At 42.8% G+C, this 24,602-nt stretch overlaps 1 pseudogene; it reads left to right on the top strand.

Moving 5' to 3' along the window:
* Positions 1 to 5,608: 5,608 nt before the first annotated feature.
* On the top strand, positions 5,609 to 9,444 carry LOC119801723 (annotated as a pseudogene).
* Positions 9,445 to 24,602: the final 15,158 nt, after the last annotated feature.

The raw sequence follows: 24,602 nt of genomic DNA on the forward strand, positions 1-24,602 counted from the left end.
GCCTCCACCTGACGATAGATGAAGAAAATGACAGAGCCCCACCTTGGGGCACCGGACTGAGCTCCCAAGGTCCTGATGAGGAGCAGAAGGAGAGAGAACATGAGAAAGAAAGTCAGGACCGTGAGGGAACCTCCAGCTGGCGACAGATTGGGAAGGTGACTGAGCCCCACATTGGAGCACTGGACTGAGCTCCCAAGGTCCTGATGAGGAGCAGAAGGAGCGAGAACATGAGGGAGAAAGTCAGGAACGAGAGGGGTGCGTTCACTCATGGAGGCGGTGGGACGGAGCTGGTGGGGGATCGCCAACTCCAGTTGGAGTGGGACTGATGGATCATGCGACCAAACCCGTCTCTCTGGGTGTGGCTAGCGGCAGGGGCTGACTGAGAGGCAAGGGACGGTGGCTCTGGGCTCTGATTGTTCTTCATGGACGGCCTCTGTGGGAGCCTTCTCGGCTTGGTCGATCGCCTTCCTGGACCTGGGGGGAGTTGGGAGGACCTTGGTCTTGGCGTGGAGTGGGGAACCCTGATGGCTCCTTGGCCTTGAGAGGGAGGGAGGGGAGGTGTGGGTGGAGGGGAGGGGAGGGAAGGGGGAGGAGGAGGGGAGGGAGGGGGGAGGAGGAGGGAGGGAGATGGAAATTTTTAAATATAAAAAAAATAAACCATGAGAAAAAAAAAGAAATTAACAAAGAGCAAATACCACCCCCAAGGTTCTAGGAATGTAGTTCATTGGTACAGCACTTATCTAGCTTGTGTAAGACCCTAGATCCAATTCTCTGTCCTAGTTTTTTTTTATCCTAGTCCCCTGTGACAACTCCTGAAGACCCAATGCTTACTAACATCCCCTTGGAAACTAAGTTTCAATTTGGGCATTTCATGCATAAACATAAGAACATAGCACCTACAAGTCCTCATATCAACCACAAAGTTGTGAACAACTGAAAATGCCGCTACCTGTTGTGTTTGTAAATCAAATGTCACCTACAATATTTAAGACAATCTATCACAGTTGTCTATTTCTGCCCCAAGTTAGCAAGTGGTATAAAGTTGTATGACAAGTACGTTTGGATGTCTACTAGCTTTTTGAGATTGAGGCCAGGGGGGGGGGGGGTGGTAAGTGTGTGTGTGTGTGTGTGTGTGTGTGTGTGTGTGTGTGTGTCCAGAAAAGTCCAAAAAGGCTGGTTCCTTTTTGTCTATTAAGGTTTGTTTTTACCTCCAAGGGTTCTGCTGCTGACTCTGTGATGCCCACCCTTGCATGTTCACAGCACATCTATGAGAATGTTTGACAGTAGGGTTTGTCATACAAGTATGTGGATGTCAGAAGGTCCAGACATGTACAGTAAAGGAGATTTCTGTCCCTTGTCTCCCTGAGAGTCTGTCTTTATATGGATTGGACATGCTTGCTTTTCTACTTAATCATGGTGGATGATATTCTTCATGTATTCTTAGATTTGGTTTGCATGTAACTTATGAGAATTTTTAGATCTATATTTATGAGAAAAATGGTTTGCAATTCTCTTTCTTTGTTGGATTGCTAGGTGGTTTGGGTCTCAGGTAACTGTGACTTTGTAAAAATGAATTGGCCCGTGTTCCTTCTGTTTCTCTTTTGTGGAATAATTTGAGGAGTGTTGTTATTACCTCTTCTTGAAGTTCTGGTAGAATTCTATATTGAAGCCATCTTGGCCTTCTTTTGGTGGGAAGGCTTTTAATGACTACTTTTATTTCACTGGGAGTTGTAGGTCTGTTTTAACAGCTTATCTGACTTTGATTTAACTTTGGTAAGTAGTATGTATTAAGAAAATCATCCATTTCTTTTAGCTTTTCCAATTTGGTGGACTGCAAACTTTTAAAGTATATTCTTAAGATTCTCTTGATTGCCTTGTGGCTGTTGTTATATCCCCCTTTTCATTTCTAGTTTTGTTATTTTGGATATATTGTCTCTCTGCCTTTCAGATTTTTTGAATAAGGGCTTGTCAATCTTACTGATTTTTTTCAAGAACCAACTCTTTGTTTAGTTGATTCTTTGTAATGTTTCTATATTATTTACTGGAGCTCTAAGTGTGATTACTTCTTGTCATCTAGTCCTACTCAGTGTGATTTATCTTTTTGTTCTAGTAGAGCTTTCAAGCATGCTGCTGAGTTACTAGTATGTGATCAATCCAATTATTTGTGTAGCTACTTAGTACTATAAAGTTGCCTTCACTGTGTCTCACAAGTTTGGGTGTGTATATCTATTTTTACTCAATTTTAGAAAGTCCATAATTTCTTTGTAAATACTGTCTTTACCCATTTTTTCATTAAGCAGAGAGTTGTTCATTTTCCATGAATTTCTGCAGTTTCTGTTGTTGTTGCTATCTGGATTCAATCCATAGCAGATAGATAGGATTCAGGGTGTTTTTTCCAATTTCTTTGTATTTGCTGAGACTTGCTTTGTGTCCCAGTATGCAGTCAGTTTTGGAAAAACTTCCATGAGATACTGAAGATGTCAAGGGACACAATCCATACCCCTCTGCCTTACACAGGTTGAGTTCTCTTTGGCAAAATTGTACCTAATGTTCCCCATTGTCTTTTGCATCTTGTGAAGGGGGGGATGGCTCCTCTGGCTGTCACTTTTCAGCATGGGGAAGTGGGAACAGTGTCAAACTGGCCATAATACAATGTACACTGAGATTTTTCAGGGCATACTCACTAAGTCGGGAGTGTTGAAAATTTTCTTCTCCCTTACTGGAAGAATGAGCTGGTCCATCCCTGAATAATTCTTGTACTGTTGCTGTCCAAGATGTCTAGATGTGAACAGATGGATTCAGACACTAGTTACTGCTGGAAGGGAAGAGGGAAGAGGAGACTCTTTCTTATATTGAATAGTGACTTTGTGTAGAAAGGGGACAATGAGTATGGAGTACAAAGACTTTACTATTCTGAACCAATTAAGTCATATCTATGACCTTTTGACCTTAGAGTCTTCAAAGCAAATTAAAAACCTAAATCAGCAACATTAAGTGTGAAATCTCTTGAGATATGTATGAGCATCACAGAATGGATTAATAAGTGTGGGTGAGAAATTAACTTTTGGGGCATCAGAAAATGTCTGGGGAAAAAAATAAAATAAATAAAAAATAAAAAGAAAATGTCTGGGACCTAAACTTATTCCCTCACCATAAAGGGCCTCAGGTCTTCAAGGTCATCCCTGAGTTTGGTGACCTGCTGATAGAGGAGGCCATGAGAGGCACTGAAGACCCCCTGATCACCCAACTACAGTCCTTGAGATGATGGCAGTTTTCACATTTCTGATCTCTGTCGTGCAAGAAACATATGTCAAAAGAATCTCGAGGAAGAATGGGATCAGGTGTTCACTGTTTTGGAGCTCCAAAGCTGCTGTGTGGTTAGAATTCAAGTTCCTTCCACCCCAGCCTGTGCTCCCTTCCCTGTACCCTCCCAAAATGAGCACAGTAATAAGCAAAGGGGCTGATGGGAAAGCTTTACATTGTGTATTTCTTTTGAAAAGGGGGTTTCAATATGTTGGACTGATTGTCCTAAAATTCACTTCATGTCCAAGACACAGTCAAGGGTCTTGAGATTACAGTGGTGTGCATCTACTCCCTGACCTGGGAAAACTGGTACCAGCTCTTCCCTCATTTGTTGTTTTAAACCAATCGAACATCATCATCCAAGTGATGTTTCTTGCAGTGCCCTCTCTGACCACCAGGAAGCAGGAGAGCTATGAGAATACTATTTGCCTGGCCTCTACAGCTGGGCAGAGGAGCTGTGCCTGATACTTCCACAGGAGCCTGAGGGCATTACTGAGCTCCCGCTGTATACACATCTCTGTGAGGTGTGCACTTCTGCTGATGCACAGAACACTTTGCCAAGGCGGTTTTAGACACTATGTAACCCTCTCATTGGAAAGCTTCATCATCAAATGATTTCTATACAAACAAATTAACCTTTTACCAGAGTAACTTGGTAAATTTCGTAAGAGGATGAGGTGAGCAACAATCCACACTTGAAGGATGAAAACAATTCTTTCACTGGAAAAATTTAGCTCATGATCCTTTATGTTAATCCTTGCCTGGTCTCTGCTCCCTGAAACCCCTTGACTGCTTTATGCTGGAACAGTTTGAAAACTCCACAGAATTTTAAAACATCAGGGCCCTGAATATCCTATCATGGAAAAGAAATCATTTGTGATTGGTTCTTCTGCAATGTACAAGTTATTCAAGGGTGTTGTTCCTTAGTTAACAGTGTCATTCCGCATATGCAGGCAACACATCTTACCCACTACCCAGTTCAGGCACACCTGAGTGACTCAATTTTGATTACTTTTAGCCAAGCTCCTATAAAAATAGGTTTTTGATATTAATATTTTGTTCCCATTCAGCTAAGGCTCTGAGAGCAATATTGCTGAATCATATAACACATTTGTATTTAACTATTTGTGGGTGAGGGTTGCTTTTTCAAGGCAGGGTTTCTCTGTAGCTTTGGAGCCTGTCCTGGAACTTGCTCTTGTAGACCAGGCTGGCCTCGAACTCGCAGAGATCCACCTGCCTCTGCCTCCCAAATGCTGGGATTAAAGGTGTATGCCAACACCACCCTGGGTGTGTTTACCTTAATGAGAGTGCCAGCCTGTCTTCTATGACTATCATTTTGCATCTCCTCCAGACACGTATGAGGGTGTCAGTGACCCCATATCTTTGTGACCACTTGTCCTTATGGCTCCCAAGTCAGATGTTGTAGAATGGTGTGAAGGGTGTCTCATTGCAGGAGCTTTAATGGAGTTTGAGCCTCATCCTCCCCCTCCCACTTGCTCCTGGGCTCACTCCCTGCTTCTTCCATGAAATGCACCTGAGAGTCTTCATTCCACACATCTGCTGTGGCCTTGGCAATTACCAACACAGGGTCTGGATGACGGTGCAGAGAGTAACAAAGCACACGGGGTCCACCCTCCCCCAGCTGTCGCAGTCACTGTTCTGTTGCTGTGGAGGACACCATGACCACGACAACTGGTAACAGAAAACATTTCATTGGGGCTCCCTTCCAGTTTCAGAGGATGAGTCCAGGGCCACCTTCCTGGTGGGCAGCAGGCAGCAGGCAGCAGGCAGCAGGCAGCAGGCAGCAGGCAGCAGGCAGCAGGCAGCAGGCAGCAGGCAGCAGGCACAGCGCTGGAGCAGTGGCTGAGAGTTTATACCCTGATCCACCAGCAGGAGGCAGACAGTTACCCTGGACCAAGTGTGGGCTTCTGAAACCTCAAACCCCACCTCCAGGGACACACCTCCCCCAACAAGGGCACACCTCCTAATCTTTCCTAAATAGTCCACCAACTGGGAAGCAAACATTCAAATAATGAGTCTATACAGGCCATTCACATTCAAACTAGCACACCAGGTAAGCTGGGAAAATCTTGTCTCAAGAAGAAGCAGCAGGAAGCTCAGCACACACGCGAAGAAGCTGATTCCTTGACCCTGAAGGACTATCAGCCAAACAACCAATCATGTTTAGTCAAGCGATTGAGGGCAGAGAGAGCAGCAGCCAGTAACGGCTGGGACCACAGACTGGACAGCGTTGCATTGGAGTTGCTACATTAAAACAGTGTAGCAAGCTTGGATAGGGAAAGGCATGGCTGTGTCATGCTCAGAGAAACGGACAAGCACCAAGGAGGAAGTCAGCAGTGTTAAACCCTGGATCCATAGATTATCATGTCTGCAAAGACAGACGGAAAGTAAATACTCAGATGGCCCTGCAGGCTGACATTGATCCTTTATCACTTCCTCCAAAACATCAGCTGGGCTTTGTGGGATCCTAATCCTGTACTCTTCACTGTGTCCTGCCAGGATTCTTCGTGACTATTAAACTCCTGATACAGACTTGTATCTTCAGCTTGATTGTAGACTCTGAGAGCCCAGACTGACCTGCCTATGCAAGTCCTGCATATTCTGTTTCCTGTCCATGACACACAGCTATCCTGTAGCAACACGGACTCAGACTAGGAGCCAACTATAAAACTGGAAATACTTCCTGGCTGGTTGAAGGCTGTGACCTGTGGGCTCCTGCTTCTCTTCCTGCATGTACAAGGTGAGACTCCTTCACTGAGCACTGAGGACCCGGTCAGGGCTGCCCAGATCTGCGGAGTGGGCAGCTCATTTTACAGGAGGGAAGGAACCAACAAGGGAGCAGTTGATAAAGATGGGAGATAAAAGGGTGGGAATTGTGTGTCTCCCAGTGCCCCCAGCAAAACCCACACAATGAGCCCTGCAGCACACAGAGGCTAGAGATGTCTTTACCAAAAAAGCCACTCCAGGGTAAGGAGGTCTGAGCAGCACTGGACCTGAGGATTAGGGGAAAGAACAAAGGGGATATTTCCTTCCTCTGTGCGCATGTGTAGCTGCTACAGAACGCTGGATGATCATGAAAATAACACATCCATGCTGCCAAGTGGCTCTGAGGATGTCTCCTTGTTGGTCACACACTTGCACAGCCACCATGCAGAAAGAGCATAAGCTATGTTCCAGGCCACCATGGCAATAGAGAGACCCCTAGCCCTGGATCTCACAGCTGAACCCAAACACCCCAGATACTGTTTCCCATGTACCCTAATAAACATGAGCTGAGAAATAACACTACAGTGGCAGAAGACTGGACAGTATTAACCCTGATGACATCTCTCCATCCACAGGTCTGGACTCAGGCAACCCCATCGGGAACACACACACAGGCCAGGTTAGAGGAAGCTTCGTCAATGTGAAAAACATGGAAGTTGGTGTCCACACCTTCCTGGGAATTCCTTTTGCAAAGTCACCTGTAAGACCACTGCGCTTTGCACCCCCTGAAGCTCCTGAACTGTGGACTGGTGTGAGAAATGGGACCTCCTATCCTGCCATGTAAGTTCTGGGGCTCTGGGACTTTCAGGCCCTAAGGTAAGAATGTGCTCTGAGCTCTAGGTCATAATGAAGGGATTCCTTCATCCCAACATAATAGTAGTTTTCTGTCTGTGATGTGTAGTCTGGATTGCATTTTCAGACACATGACTAAGGCTTCTAACAGACAACTTTGTCAATCTCCTGGGTCAGAGATCAGTACCTGTAGGGAGTTATCTCTTGGTTTTATAGTGAGAAGATATCAATGGCTCCCAGATTCAAACTGTGCCAAGTGATCTTTGCCAGCATGGGAGAGGTCTGTGAACAAGGGTTAGTGTAGACTTAGAGCAAGGAAGAATCCAGACCCAAGTATCATATACTGTAAGTCTCTCAAGAAGGCCACAGTAATGTGTTCTTGGCATCTCCATCTTACACAGTCACTGAGACAATCCATGCAGCCAAGTGCCATTGTTCGAGAAAACAAATAAGCTTCTGAATATTATGTGGGAAGAGGTGGTGCCCTGAGAGTCTGGACATGAGATGAAGAAGTGCCCTATGGGACAGCATTGCCCATGGATTCCCATAGCACAGGTGTAGATGTAGCACTGTGTTCTCCACACAGCTTTATTTTGTTCCCTGCTGCTGTGATAGAACACTGGTAAAAGGAACTTTTTGTATAAATGGCTTACTACAGGTCACAGCTTCAGACCACTCCTTCATAGGAGGCAGCTCAGTGACAGAAACATAAGGGATCTGGTCACATCACATCTGTAACTGAAAATTTAGAGCAAAGATTTCTTGGATGCCTGCTAGTGCTCAGCTCACCTTCTCTGCTCACTCAGTTCAGAAGACCTTTCTTAGGGAATGGTCCCATCAATGGGGAAAAATCAAGTCCCCCAAGACCTATGTGGTCTAGATGATCCTTCACTGAGATTCTCTTCTCATGTGAATCTATATTATGTCAAATCAACCATCAAAATTAGTTTTAAATATGACAGGGAGGAGTCATAAATATCACTACATGCAGCCAGTCACATCCACAGACAATCTAAGAAATCCCAGCATCCTGAAGATTTCCACCCAAACCCCACACAACTGCAGGCCTCACTGGAAGTATGGGTCCTTCACAGCTTCCACAGAGCCTGTGGCCTTCAGCTTGGTAGGAACTGATTTCCAACAGGACTTGTGTGGTAGAGGACATCATGAGGAGCAGGCATTGAGCATAACAGGAAGGAAATCCAGACTAAGAATCAGGTTTTGATTACTGAACTTCTTTTTGGATCACCATTTGCCATTGTCACCAGGCATCTGCAGGATGAATGCAGAGGGTCTGAAGATGACAAAGACGGTCACAACTTCCATCTCTATGTCTTGAGGACTGCCTCAAGTCAATATCTACAAACCAGCTCAGGCCCATGAGAGCTCTAACCTGCCTGTGACTGTCAGGTCATGATCAATCATGGGTCAAGGAGTAGAAAGCATAAAATCAACCTGAGTTCTACTGTACTCTCAACTGGCAAGTCAGCATTTTCTAGTATGTCCAAGAAAGCCTTCTCACCAGGCAGCTAAACCTGGGTAAAGGACACTGAGCACTGAGCTCTGAGGGGTCATAGGTGGTGGTCCAGGCATTACCTCTGAACTCACTCATCAAACTTGAACCGTAGACACCCGGCAGGTATCTGAGGGATGAACATTTGAGATAAGTCAAATTTCCAGCTTTGGAATAGTGGTTGTGTCAATGAGATTTGGTGATGCTTTTGATTCATAATCAGGAAAAACCTCCTATGGAGACACCCTTCTCCACTGCTTTGCAGTGTCTGAGAATGATAGTGGCATTATTCTGAACTTTAAAACTGTTCATCTAAGCTGAGGTTCCTGGTGCAGCAGCGGGGCTTGGAAATACGCTGGTGAGACTGTGTTCCTCCTCTGTGGCCTGGGTCTCAGATGCTGAGGAGTCCTGTGTGTGTTTAGCAGCACACAGAGAAAGCAGTAAACAATCTGGGAGGCAGTCCCTCTTGAGCTTGTGCCCAAGAGAAGCCTCTTGGCATCTCTCGACTTATCCAGGTGGATTGGCGGTGCTCTGGCTATAGGCATGACTTCCATGTATGACAGATCCACGCAGGAAGTCACTGAAGATATGCTAGTGATCACTATCCGGTACCGTCTGGGTGTCCTGGGCTTCTTCAGGTGAGACAAGGGCTGGTTGGGGCAATGGTAGCTGAGAAGAACTGGACAGCCCTTTGATCCATGTCCCTCCCACTTCTCAGCACTGGAGACCAGCATGCCAGAGGCAACTGGGGCTACCTGGACCAAGTGGCTGCCCTGCGCTGGGTCCAGTAGAGTGTCATCCTAACCTGGTCACCATTTTTGGTGAGTCAGTAGGTGGCACAAGTGTGTCTTCACATGTTGTGTCCCTCCGTCCAAGGACTCTTCCACAGAGCCATCATGGAGAGTGGAGTAGCCATGTTGACTGGTCTCATCTCCAGCTCCTCTGAGGTGGTTCACCAAGGGAGTGCCCCAACTCCTTCAGCCCTGTCCCTACTGCCATACCACTATCCTCTGGCACTACGGTGCTCAGTGGAGAATACGAGGGTCTAGGGAAAGGCCATCTCTTTATCTGTTTCTGAAAGGCTCAAGGGTTAGAATCCACATCTCTGTTTTCTACAGGCTGAGTATGTTATGTGGACAGCAAAATTGTCCCTAGCAGCTTCACTCGCTGGCAAAAGCAAGTATTATGGATTTGGAGGTGGTTCAATAGGTAAAAGAGCTTACTGTGCTGGTGTGAGGATCAGAGTTCAAATCCCAGAAGCCACCTAAGACTGGATGTGGAAGTACTTGTCTGTAATCTGGGTGTTCCTATGGTGAAATGGGAGGGAGGAACAGAGGAATCCCTGCAAGGACACAAGCCAGCTAGACTTGTGGGTGCAGCAGATCAAGAAACCTTTCTCAAGCCAGGCGGTGGAAGGTGAGGCCTGACATGTAAGGTGATCCTCTCACTATCATGAAAAACTTTACTGTGGATAAACCTGCGCTCAGTTGGGAACACACAGGGAATCAGAGACACACAGTCACATGCACACACACACATGCACACACATACACACAGAAAGAATGAGAGAAGGGGATGAAAAGTGAAGTATGTATAGTTACCTCTGACTGTCAGCTCTGAGTTACGGGAAAATGGGAACACTTTCATACTTCAATCCACACACATCATCCTATGCTGTGGTTATTAAAGAGCAGGGACATCTAATTGGGTCTCCATAACTTCTGTCTGCTTAGAATAATCATGCAGACCCTACCTTATCTTGTACCGGACTTTTCTTTTGGGCCACCAATCAGCTCCAAAATCATAACACAAAAGTTTATTAGTTTTGAATGTGTGACCTGGTTTAGGCACATTTCTGGCTAGCTCTTTTAACTTCAATTAACTTGTTTCTCTTTATCTGCCGTTTGCCTTGTGGCTTTCTTGCTTCTCTATATCTTGCTTTCACTGCTTCTCTCTGTCTACCTGGCTTCTTGCCCTGGGCATGTCACTCCTTCCCCCCCCCCCCACCTCTCTCTCTCTCTCTCTCTCTCTCTCTCTCTCTCTCTCTCTCGTCTAGATTTCTCCTCTTCTTTATTCTCTCCCCCGCCAGCCCCACCTATCCTTTATTGGCCTCACTATTGGCCATTCAGCTCTTTATTAGACCAAACAGGTGCCTCAGGCAGGCAAGGTAAAACAGCTTTTCATAATTAAACAAATGCAACATAAACAAAGGTAATGCACCTTTCCACAGTTAAAGTAATACTCTGAGGCATAAACAAATGTAATGCATCTTTGCCTGGTTAAAATAATATTCCACATCTCAAATGACTGACAGATATTTAAAGAATTGCTTAGCCGGGCGGTGGTGGCGCACGCCTTTAATCCCAGCACTCGGGAGGTAGAGACAGGCGGATCTCTGTGAGTTCGAGGCCAGCCTGGTCTACAAGAGCTAGTTCCAGGATAGGCTCCAAAGCCACAGAGAAACCCTGTCACGAAAAATTAAAAAAAAAAAAAAAAAAGAATTGCTTAACATTCTTAGCCATCAGGGAAATGCAAATCAAAATGACTCCGAGGTACCATCTTACACCTGTAAAAATGACTGAGATAAAAAACACTGATGACAGCATATACTGGAAAGGATGTGGAGTAAGGGGAACAGGCCCCCACTTCTGGTGGAAGTGAAAACTTGTACAGCCACTTTGGAAATCAGTACGACAGTCTCTCAGAAAACTGGGAATCAGTCTATCTCAAGACCCAATGATACCACTCTTGGGCATATGTAGGGGTCCAACCTGAACAAAATTCACACATTCCAGAGTAGGAGTGTGAGGATTAGAATTATTAAACAAAAGGAACAAAAATATGAGAGAAATAAAAGGCAGAAACACAGAACAGCAATGGGAGGAAAATTCAGTGAATACTGAAACACATGCATGTATTTTCCACACGCTTATACACTTCACTCCCAAAGGGGAGGGGGAGGCAACAGACTTCATTAACATGGTATAAGGAATAGACCAAGTACCCTGCTGGCAACCAATCCCTGGATGTCCTGTCAATCTCCTTTGAAGGAGCAGGAAGAGCAAAGTGAAGCAGTTCCACCTCTGTACTCCAAACACTAATTAACCACACCACACGCAGGTCAGGATCCCTTGTTTGTAGCCACACCTGTTGTCAACAACTTGCATGTCTTCTCCTGTGAGCAGCCTTTCTGATGGTTGCTTATAAGGGAGATGCACGATTGGTGCTCAGAGTCTGACTTGCTTCTGGAGGTCACTGCACCATAGATGGAGCTAAACCAACTGTTACACTAGGAAGAGAAGTACTCTTCTGGTGAGAGGGGTCATGCAGAGCCTCCACTTTATCTGAAAACAGTGTTATCAACTCTTTCAAGACATTTAGTTCCTACTGAATTTACCATCATGTCTCTGCCTCTCAGCATTGCTGGTCAGAAGAAGCAAGGGTGGTAGCAACACCTAACTTGTACTTCACAATTTCTTCCTCTAAGTTATAGGGTTCTGATCATAATCACTCAGTCCTGTCAATGCTTCCTCATCTAGCGACTCCTCCGGTGGCACAGAGAGTTCTATCTCATTTCTAACAGATTCACGGGGAAGTATGTCCTGCCGTTCAGGGTTTAAATCCAAGTTCTCCTATATAAACACACAGAAATGAAGAGTATCTGTAGAGATGCTCTCAGGCCTATATTCATAGTAATGTCGTTGGAGTTTTATCCCAATTTCTTTCCATGTGGCAGCATCCAAAGTCCCGTACTCAGAAAACCAAGGACACAGCTACTCTATAAATTCTAAAATTGTCTATACTTGCCACTGTTGCACCCGAGCTCCCCTGTCCTTTAAGATATCTCTAAGCAATTGTACAGACAGTTGATTGCTTTTTCCTGTCCCATATCTACAATTAAATACAAATATTTTACTCTCAACACTTCAGCCCCCACCTTCCCTCTTTTATTATCCATTATTGCCTATTTCTGAGCACCCAATGCTCACCTCACCTGCAGTGTAATACTCACTCAGCAGCATCATTCAAGCTTTTTCTCCTGTCCTGTCGGTCACTCATCTGTGCATTATCTGTACTGCAGCCTACTTTCAGGCCTGTCTGCCTGGGCCCCACATTGAGCACTATCTGTCGGAGTAAAACCTTGATGAAACTCACACGTTCCAGGGAAGGAGCATGAGAATAAGAAATATTAATCATAAGGAACAAAGCTATGAGAGAAATAAAAGGTAGAAACACAGCACAGCATCAGGAGGGAAATTCAGTGAATACTGAAACACCCACATTTATTCTCCACGTGTTTATATACTCCACTCCAAAAGAGGAGTAGGGAGGCAACAGACTTCATTAACATGATATAAGGAATAGACCAAGTATCCTGCTGGCAACCAATCCTGGGAAAGTCTTGCCAATCTCCTCTGAAGGCGCAGGAATAGCAAAATGGAACAGATCCACCTCTATACTCCAAATACTAATTAACCACACCATAGGTCAGGATCTCTTGTTTGAAGTCACACACGAGCCACCTATTTTCTCCAGAATCTGGTTCACCTGCTATGAAAACACATAAACATTCAAAGGTAACGTACATTTCTGCATTAACAGAAATATGGACTATGTGTTGTGCACAAGACAACCAAAGATGATTTTCCTTTAATTTACGTTTGAGCAGGTAAAATATATATCACCTGTCTTGCAGTCATTCTAGGTTTATTTTTTATGTCTGTAGTTAGGATTTTCAGGGGAGTCTTCACCTATCAAACCTGATGACTATTAACCTTGAATAAATCTATAGCCTTTCATTTCTTGTGGGGAAAAAAAGCACAATCTCTTCTTGAAAGCAACACATTTTTTTACTCTCATTTTAAAGTTAAAACAATATTCTAAAACAACATTTTATCTTTGGAGAGAGTGGTAAATCTGTCTGAAGCACTAATGAATAGTTGCATTGTCTGGTCAGGACCTGGACAATTGTTTCCTATGTTCAGGTGACCTCACTAAGGAGGAGGAGGAAGTACTAGGCCATCTTTGCATGACATGGTAGAGAAATCTCACCACTGCCAATCTCTTGGGGTTATGTTCCAATCTCGGGGTCCCCTCTGGATGGTGGCCACTTTAGTATGTATGATTCTTTTATCACATAATATTCTATCTGCCCCATGGCACATTCAGACAGATATTTTGCAGGTGTCTGAAGTAAGAGGCCACTTGTTTGTTCCCAGCTGTTAAGCCCCTAAATACTTACACAAAACCAATATTATTTGCAATACTGTTTGGCCAATAGCTTAACCATATTTCTGGCTAACTCATGTCTTAAATTAACCCATCTTCATTGATCTGTGTATTATCACAAGGCTGTGGATTACTGGGTAAAGTTCTGGCATCTGTCTCTGGCGGGGCTACATGGCTTCTCCAAACACCTCCTTTCTTCTCCCAGCATTCAGTTTAGTTTTCCCCACCTAGCTCTACTCTTTTGCCCTATCACAGGCCAAGACAGTTTTTTTTTATTAACCAATGGTGTTCACAGCATACAGAGGGGACTCCCACATCAGGTGTCAGTTACTAGTCATGTTGCAATGACATAGCAGGTGAACAACAATATTATGGTAATGGTCTTTAGATCTTGCCTCTGAGAACAGGCACAAACTTGGCCAGTAGTCTTGCCTTACATGGAGTAGACCCTAGTACTTAACACTCTTGTTTCCTATATCAGAACACCTCCCCCATTAATCCCCAGAACCTGCAAGCCTGCTTTGTCTACTGCCCTGATCGAACTCAGAGGAGCAGGCCTTCAATGAGAGTGATATTTACCCTTCCCTGTTGATGGCCTATCTGGAGGAACCCCAAAGTGAGGGACTATGTTGGATCATGATGAGCAGTACTTGCAACTAAACATCCAGCCTGCTATAAACCAGGCACTGAAGGCCAGAAGCCCGCATCTCTGGACCAAAACTCTGCCACAGAAGATCCAGGAGTTAAAGCAGTGCTTGAAGAGCCCAAAGATTTATAGTGCCCCCTGTGAGGAAAGGTATGTGTTTGTGAATATGGATTAACCTGGTGTTCCTAAGCCCTTCAGGTGTCAGAGTTGATTCCAGCATTTCTTAACTATTCCTAACCTCTACAGACATCCATGCCATATTTTGTTAGACACACTGAATAAATGGATGATTAAGTCCCAAAGTACCCCATCTCCTCCATACTCCACTGTATTAGCCACTAAAGGATTAGGTCCTTTTTTCATCTCTCCCCTCATCTTCTTCCCGTTCTGTCTTCACTAAGAAGAAGACCCAGAAACTACAGGGTAGGTTATGTCAAAACCCCATGCCTTTCTCTCAACAAAAACCATGTTTCCACATATTTGCAAGTGTCCAGTGGAAACCATGGTTACCCTAAGTCCTGTTGTCTTCCTAAGGTCAAGCTGTTGTTCCAGTCAGATCATGAACTGACCCAGATATTGTGATGGCTGCCTATGACCCGAGCTACTCAGAACCTGAGACAGGAATATTGCACAAGCCCAGGAGTTACAGAGCAGCTTGGGAAACAGAGCAAGACCTACATCTCATAAACAAAAGCAATCATAAGCTGTGTGACTTGTAAACAGCAGAAATGTGTGTGGAGTTCTGTGGACCAAGAGAGACAGGGTCAGGCTGCCAGCACATCTACTGTGAGGCAGGGACTAGCTGATCGGCCCAAAGATTACACCCTGTGTCCTCTGCAGTTAGAATGTACAAACTATGCCACTCTGGGACTTCTATGGGTCTCAGTTCTTAACATCAATGCATTAGGAGTTAGGTCTCTGCAAATGAATTTGAGTCACACAGCCTTTCAGAGCTCAGCTTCTAGACCTCTCTGACATCAGCCACTGAGCATGCCAGCCTCTGAAAACCTCTGTGCAAATTGTCTCTATAGAGAAAATTTCATCCATTTCCTTTGCAAATTGCAAGTGGTCCACTTTTATGAGAAGCTGATTTGACACGTTCATAAATAATCACCTCAGACTCGGCCACTAGTCAGAGGTGATTGCTGTGGAATAATCCTTATGTATGCTGTAAATAAGTATTCCTCTCACTGGTTAATAATAATGCTGAATTGGCCTATAGCCAGGCAGAATAAGGCTAAGCAGGAAAACTAAATGGAGATACAAAAAGAAAGAAGAAAGCAGTAGGAAGAGATGCAAGCCAGCCACCAGAGGAACAAGGCATGCTAGAGAACAGGGAAAGCCATGAAGTCACATGGGAAAATGTAGATTAATAGAAATGGGTTAATTTAAATTATAAGAGCTAGTTAGTAATAAGCCTGAGCATTAGGCCAAGGATTCTATAATTTGTATAAGCTTTTGCTTGATTATTTGGGACCAGGAAATTGGGACAAAAGGAAAGCTTCACCTCTGTTTACAGTTAACCAGCAGGTCCAGATGGACTTCCTATAATGATAAATTTATTCTTATTTCCAGTGTATGTTTGACAGATATTGTAAAGCTCACACTTGTATGAGCATATGATATATGTGAAGATATTCTACTGTGGTGTGTGTTGTGAATGAGAGATGGAAAGGTAAGAATGAGCAGATGTGTCTAGCAGAAGACAACCCTGTCCCTGGTGCCCTGACTGACAGCTTCACCATGTATGGAAATGTCTTCTTGTCTGCCACAAATCCTCATGAACCATAGTGACTCTTCTCTATATTCCATGTGATTAATTTTCATTTAATTTCAATTCTTAGACCTCTGTTTGTTAGCATTATATTTAAATTTCTCACATCCACCAATTCAAAGTGTCTTGTATATTATAATTTGCAATGATACCAATTTGCTTTCTATATGCCTTTTTTCCCCAAAGTATTTTCTCAGTCATTAGGAGGGTGTGTCCTGTGTTCTTTAGACCCTGGAACCTCCCCATACCTTTATCTCTGACCAACTTGTCCTCTTTGTTCACCATTTTTCCAGGACAAAGTCCCCTTTGTATCATTCACTGTACTGAGTACAAGCCATAAGGCACCCTGATCTTTGCCTGAAAGACAGCACTCCTCTGTTGTCTGTCCTTGACACCAGGACACAGATGAGGGGAGTGCTAAGCAGAGGCTCAGTGCCTTAGCTCATGGATACCATCCCCATCTCAAGAACCCCACAATGTCTTCATGCCCTACTTGCTGCTGCTGTACTTTGTACCTGCATGTGGTTTAGGAACTATAGTTCTTCCTGCCATGTCCTATAAGAGGAACCATTGAAGTATAGCCTAATGTCCCTGAGATTCCTTCCTGTTATTGAAGAGTTCCATTCCAAGTACACCCTCAGTTTCTATTCTCCTTTCAGCAGCTGTAGGTCCATGTTGCTTCCATATTCAGACTCTTCTTTGGTCAGGAGAGGTCTTGCTTCTTGACTCACTATGTAGTCCAAGCTGCAGTCATACTTACCATCATCCTACATAAGCAGAAGACCACCCAATGCAACCAGACTGCAGATCTGTAAAGTCCCAGTGCAGCTGAGGATGTGAAGCAGCTGTCGCTGCACACAAGGTTACAGGGGTGAGAAAGGATGCGGTCATTTTTGAAGACAGATTGGCATAGTCTAAGCCAACAAGCACAGGTTTGACATGAACTGTGCAGGTCCTTGCTTACAGTTTCATCCAAAGGAATCTAAAGCATGTGGACACATAAAGTTGTGCTTGAAGTTACCTGTAAGGGTTTGATTTTAAATATATGATGAGCACACCTGTAATCCTAGCATCCAGAGCCTGGCCAGGAGTGTTAGAGTCCTAAACCATCGTGATTACATTTTGAGACATCATCTCAAAATAATGAAATACAAGCCAGGCAGTGGTGGCACTTTAACCCCATTTAACTCAGGAGGCAGAGGCAGGCAATCTCTGTGAGTTCAAGGCCAGCTTGGTCTACAAAAGCTAGTTCCAGGAAAGGACCCAAAGCTACAGAGAAACACTGTCTCACAAAAACAAAAAAAAGTAAAGAAAAAGAAAGAAAGAAATACAGAAACCTACTTGGCTTCTTAGCTCAGCTAGATCTGTTTTGTGAGAAGCAAGATTGATAACCCTCACAGTCCTATGAGTCCTGTGCAGGTGGAACAAATAATGATGCCCAGGACCTGAGAGACACAATGGCCCAAGTCTCAATATTCTCACTGTAGAGCACAGGTTTTAGTTGACCTGATAATACATGTCACAGTGGTAAAGGACATGGTCAGATAGAGAGAGAAAAAGCCTGAAGGGGCACCTGGTAATTCAAGTAGGCGATATCAACAGTAGTAGATTTGCTGAGTGCCAGCACACATGGGTTTAACTTTCGAAGAAAAGGTCAACCTGTCTTTCAATATGACTACACTATTTTGTATCTCCTCCAGTCATGTGTGTGTGCATACCAAAGAATGTCTTTTATAATTGAGAAGAGGGAGCAAAGAACTCATGGGTGCCTCTAATGCTCAGCTCACCTTTCTATTCATACAGTACAGGGGTCCTTTGCTAGAGAATGGCGCCACACACAATAAACAAGTGTTCCTTCTTCAGCTGATGTAATCAAGATAACCCCACAGGCCAAACTGGTCTAAAAGATCCTTCCTGGAGACTCTAGACATTGTGTCGAGTCAGCAATCAAAACCAACCATCACAACAAACATTAGATAGTACAGGGAGAGAGGTGACTGTCACTACAAGCAGTTGAATATCTCCATAGAGAATCTAAGAAGTCTCAACACTCCAATCAAATTAAGGTTCCCTCACTCCACTCAAGACCTCCCTGGAAATCTGGATCTCCCAAGCCTCCACAGAGTCAGTAGACTTTACCTTGATAGGAAAGGACTGTGGAGAGAGATCATGTGTTAAGGGACATCACAAGGAAGCAGGCATTGAGGATGACTAGAAAAAAATACAGACAAAGAGCCTGGGTTTTTTTTAGATTATACTATAATTACATCATCTCCCCTTTCTTTTTCTCCTATATATCCCTTCTTGCTCTTTCAAATTCATGTCTACTCTCACTGATTGTTGTTACATACATATATATGCGTATCTATTCCTAAATATAACCTGCTTAGTCTGTATTATATATATATATATATATATATATATATATATATATATATATATATGGTTGGCCATTTAGTATTGGAGAATCTATAGGGTGTTCTTCCCTAGGGAAGACATTTTGCTCCAATCTGACCATTCCTTGGTTGATGACAGAGTTACAAAATAATCCCACACTAGTTCAGAATTACATATAATAAAGGGTTATTTATTTATGGGTAGACTCACAGATCACAGTCCTAGATCTTAGTACCCTGAATGAACAGGGAACAGGAATCAAATCTAGCAGCCAGAAGTGGGAGCCAGAAGAGAGAGAGAGAGAGAGAGAGAGAGAGAGAGAGAGAGAGAGAGAGAGAGAGAGAACACTTTACATCCACATTTAAAGTATAAGAAACCATGCCAAAGTGGGCTGGTATCTTGAAGACTATTTGCTGAAAGAGCTTCCACAACACTTCCCCCTTTTGTTTAAATAAGAGAGTTCCAAACCCAATGTAAGATTATGTATACTAGGAACAAATATCAAGTATAAAGTTAGTATTGCAACTAGCATAAACAGGATGAATCAAGGAACATATCCTGATCTTTTAATAAATATTCTATCCTAAGGAGTCTAACTCTTGTCTTGGAAATAGCTTGGCTAAATCATAAGTAGATGATAACTATGACTATCTAATCTTCAACCCTATCAAAGGTCTGAGAAGGGAGATAATATTACTTGAGTAGGCAGGAAGTGCATGCAATCAAGCAGCTTCCAAAATGTGCAGTAGATGACAGAGACAACTGGCTGTATGAGCAATCACCCAAATTCTCATTTGCAATGTTGAAGCAACCAACTTTGGCTCAGGATTAGAGTAACTGACAGACCATTTCAGAGGCTGAAAATTTTTCAAAAATATCGTACCCTGTGTTGGCAAGGTTGGCAGACTTTTTTGTTGTATCCTGCTTGTCCAGTACAGACATCATGCACTTTGTCAATGGTCAGGGCATGGGCAGTTCCTTGCCCAAAGGTCAGTTGTTCCAAGAAGAAAACAAACTCTAAGTAGTGTGTCTTTGGTGATCAACACTCTCTCAGGAAGAGATCAATGCTGCCAGGATCAGTTGTGTCTTATGTCAACAGAATCCTAAGTTATTTACATGTGATGTTCTACAGATATGTGAAGTTGTTGAAGGTTACCTACTTATACAGAATACAATCTCTATGTATCTAAAGAACCTAATTAGTCTGACTAAAAGTATAACAAACATGAATGACTATTGACTTATAATAATTAATAGCTATATAACTTAAAGATTAAGACTTCATATTAGAATATTAAACAATCTTTAAACAACAAAGCAGTAAAGAGGACAATAACCGCAAAATGTCAACAATGTATATATCTTGATCAGAGGTAGAAAAATATATAATGTGATATGATAAATATATTCTAAAATTGTATCAATAATCAAAATGTCTTAAACAGGGGTATTAACATAATGCATACAATCTGACAAAATAACTTTGCACAGGTGCACAAATACTGTAAACAGAAATGGGAGCATATTCAATATAACAAATATAATTTGAAATTGTATCAATATACCAAAATCTATATCAATGTAAATTGTCCATAAATAATAGCTCATAAGTATTTACTCTACTATTCACTATTATTATTATTATTAGTGTAAGTTCACATAAATCTACCTATTATCCCATTCAGTTTGTCCTCTTTTTTTTGAAATCTCTAGGCCTACATAAATTTCCACACAAACCCCCAACCCTATAGGAGTAATAATCAACCCCTAAATGATGTTCCTAACCATAAGAACAAACTTTGTTGGGAGAGAGGGTGGCGTCTTCTAGAATTGCTTCCAACTATCTTTGGAGCAATGTTCTTTCTATGGGATCCTATAAAAGTAAAATGATGGTTAAGTTTCAAGATTGTTGTTTTGCCTCAACAAATATAAAAGAATTGGAATAACCCAATGTACCTTATCAGATCACTATGGTTTAAAACTAGAAGTCAACAGCAATACTAATTCCAGAAAACCCACAATCACATGGAAATTAAACAATGCTCACCTGAATCATCAATGGGTCAAGGAAGAAATAAAGGGAGAAAGTAAAGACTTCCTAAAATTCAATGAAAATGACCACACAACATATCCAAATTTGATGGAGGAGAGTTATCTGTCTATGTTTCTTTCATTGGTTAATTAATAAAGAAAACTGCCTTGGCCCTTTAAGAGACAGAGAGTTAGGTAGGTGGAGTAGACAGAACAGAATTGTGGGAACAAGGAAGTAGAGTTGGGGAGACGCTTCAGGCAGTCTCCATAGGGAGGCTCCATGCTGCTCCTCTCCGAGATGGACGCAGGTTAAGATCTCTCCTGGTAAGGCACACCTCGTGGTGCTACCCAGATTACTAAATATGGGTTAAAGGAAGATGTGAGAATTAGCCTATAAGAGGCTACAGATAATGGGCCAGGCAGTGTTTTAAAAGAATACAGTTTCCGTGTAATTATTTCGGGTGTAAAGCTAGCCAGCAGCGGGTGGCGGGACGCAGCCCCGCCGCTTCCCACTACACAAATTAATGGGACACAATGAAAGCAGTGTTAAGAGGAAAGTTCATAGCACTAAATGCCTACATAAAGAAGCTGGAAAAATCCCACACTAGTGAATTAACAGAATATTTGAAAACATCAGAACAAAAAGAAGCAAACTCACAAATAGAACTATATGGCAGGAAATAAAATTGAGAGCTGAAATCAACAAAATAGAAACAAAGAAAACAATACAAAGCATCCATGAGACAAAGAGTTGGCTCTTTGAGAAAATCAACAAAATAGACAAACATTTATCCAAACTAACCAAAAGGCAGAGAGGGAATATCTAAATTAACAAAATCAAAAATGAAAATGGGGACATAACAACAGACACGAAGGAAATACAGAGAATCATCAGGTCATATTTCAAAAACCTGTACCCTACAAAATTGGAAAACTTAAAGGAAATGGACAACTTTCTGGATAAATATCACTTACCAAAATTAAATCAAGACCAGATAAGCAAATTGAACAGAACTATAACTGCTGAAGAAATATAAACAGTCATCAAAAGTCTCCCAACCAAAAAAGCTCAGGACCAGATGGTTTTAGCTCAGAAAGACTTTCAAAGAAGAACTAATACCAACACTCCTCAAATTATTTCACACCATAGAAACAGAAGGAACATTGCCAAACTCTTTTTTTGAGGCTACAATTATCCTTATACCCAAATCACAGAAAGACATTACTAAGAAAGAGAATTACAGACCAATCTCACTCATGAATATTGATGAAAAATACTAAATAAAATACTGGCAAATCGAATCCAAGAACAAGTCAGAATCATCATCCACCATGATCAAGTCAGCGTCATCCCAGAGATGCAGGGATGGATCAACATACAAAAATCTGTCAATGTAATTCAACATATGAACAGCCTGAAAAATAAAAACCACATGATCATCTCATTAATGCTGAAAAAGCTTTGGACAAAATACAACATCCCTTCATGATAAAGGTCTTGGAGAGAGTGGGGATACAAGGATCATACCTAAACATAATAAAGGCAATATACAGCAAGCCAACAGCCAACATCAAACTACAAAGAGAGAAACTCCCAGCGATTCCACTGAAATCAGGAACAAGACAAGATTGTCCACTCTCTCCATATCTATTCAATATAGTACTTGAGGTTTTAGCTATAGCAATAAGACACCAAAAGGAGATCAAGGGGATACAAATTGGAAAAGAAGAAGTCAAACTCTCACTGTTTGCTGATGATATGATAGTTTACATAAGCTATCCCAAAAATTCTACCAAGGAACTTCTACAATTCATAAACACTTTCAGTAATGTATCAGGATACAAGATTAACTCAAAAAAAATCATTAGCACTCCTATGCACAGATGAGAAAAGGGCTAGAGAAGAAACCAGAGATTCAACACCCTTCACAATAGCCACAAATAGCATAAAATATCTAGGAGTAACTAACAAAACAAGTAGAAGACTTGTATGACAAGAACTTTAAATCTTTGAAGAAAGAAATTGAAGAAGACACCAGAAAGTGGAAAGATCTCCCATGCTGTTGGATAGGCAGAAGTAACATAGTAAGAATGGCAATCTTTTTTTTTCCTCTTTTATTTAAAAAATTTCCATCTCCTCCCCTCTTCCTCCCCCTACCCTTTCCTCCCCTTCCCCCATACCCTCTCTCCCTCCCTTTTCAAGCCAAGGAGCCATCGGGGTTCCCTACTCTATGTTAAGACCAAGGTCCTCCCAAATCCCCCCTGGTCCAGGAAGGTGATCAACCAAGCTGAGAAGGCTCCCACATAGCCTGTCCATGCAAAATAGTCAAAGATCAGCGCCTTTGTCCTTGGCTTGTCTGTCAGCCTCCACCATCAGCCACATTCAGAGAGTCTGGTTTGGTCTCATGTTCCATCAGTCCTAATCCAACTGGAGTTGGTGATCTCCCGTTAGTTCTGTCCCACCGTCTCTATGGGTGAACACACCCCTCACGGTCCTGACTTTCTTTCTCATGTTCTCTCTCCTTCTGCTCCTCATCAGGACCTTGGGAGCTCAGTCCGGTGCTCCAATGTGGGGCTCAGTCATTTTCTTCATCTATCGCTAGGTGGAGGTTCTATGGTGATATGCAAGAAATTCATCAGTATGGCTATAGGAACTGGCTTTTTCAGGCTCCCTCTCCTCAGCTGCCTAAGGAACTAACTGGGAGCGTCTCCCTAAAAACCTGGGAACCCCTCTAGGGTCAAGTCTCTTGACAACCCTCAGGTGGCTCCCTAAATTAAGATATATGCTTCCCTGCTCCCATATGGACCCTTCCTGTATCCCAAGCATCCCATTCCTCCTAGCTCCCCCCATTCTCCCCTTCACGCTTTTCTCTCCCGTCTTCCCTTGGCCGCATCTCGCCCAACCCTCAAGTTCCCAATTTTTGCCTGGCGATTGTGTCTACTTCCAATATCCAGGAGGATTACTATATCTTTTTTGGGGATTCACCTTCTTATTATCTTCTCAAGGGTCCCAAATTATAGGCTCGATGTCCTTTAATTATGGCTAGAAACCGATTATGAGTGAGTACATCCCATGTTCATCTTTTTGGGTCTGGGTTACCTCACTCAGAATACTGTTTTCTATTTCCATCCATTTGCATGCAAAATTCAAGATGTCATTGTTTTTTACCGCTGAGTAGTATTCTAGCATGTGTATAGTCCACAGTTTCTTCATCCATTCTTCCACTGAAGGGCATCTAGGTTGTTTCCAGGATCTGGCTATTATAAATAATGCTGCTATGAACATAGTTGAGCAAATGCTTTTGTAGTATGATTGGGCATCTCTTGGGTAGATTCCTAATAGTGGAATTGCTGGGTCCTGGGGTAGGTTGATCCCGAATTTCCTGAGAAACAGCCACACTGCTTTCCAAAGTGTTTGCACAAGTTTGCATTCCCACCAGCAATGGATGAGTGTACCCCTTACCCCACAGCCTCTCCAGAAAAGGTTATTATTGGTGTTTTGGATTTTAGCCAATCTGACTGGTGTAAGATGATATCTCAAAGTTGTTTTGATTTGCATTTCCCTCATAGCTAGGGAGGTTGAGCATGACCTTAAGTGTCTTTTGGCCATTTGAACTTCTTCTGTTGAAAATTCTCTGTTCAGTTCAGCGCCCCATTTTTTAATTGGGTTAATTAGCATTTTAAAGTCTAGTCTCTTGAGTTCCTTATATATTTTAGAGATCAGACCTTTGTCAGTTGCAGGGTTGGTGAAGATCTTTTCCCAGTCAGTAGGCTGCCTTTGTGTCTTAGTGACAATGTCCTTTGCTTTACAGAAGCTGCTCAGCTTCAATCTTATCAAAAGCAATCTAAAGATTCAATGCAATGCCCACCAAAATCTCAGCAAAATTCTTTACAGGTATCAAAAAAATGGTACTCAACTTCATATGGAAAAGCAAAACACCCAGGATAGCCAAAACAATCCTGTACAATAAAAGAACTTCTGGAGGCATCACAATCCCTGACTTCAAAAAAAAAAAAAGTCATTTTCCACCCATCACCAAGCTCTCGAAGCCACTCTACCTCAAACCCCTGGCATGGCTTTGTTCAGTTAAGCTGCATCACTCTCTCCTTGCTCCCTCAAACCCAGAAAA

This window comes from Arvicola amphibius, chromosome 15 (assembly GCF_903992535.2).
Source record: "Arvicola amphibius chromosome 15, mArvAmp1.2, whole genome shotgun sequence".
Taxonomy (NCBI): domain Eukaryota; kingdom Metazoa; phylum Chordata; class Mammalia; order Rodentia; family Cricetidae; genus Arvicola; species Arvicola amphibius.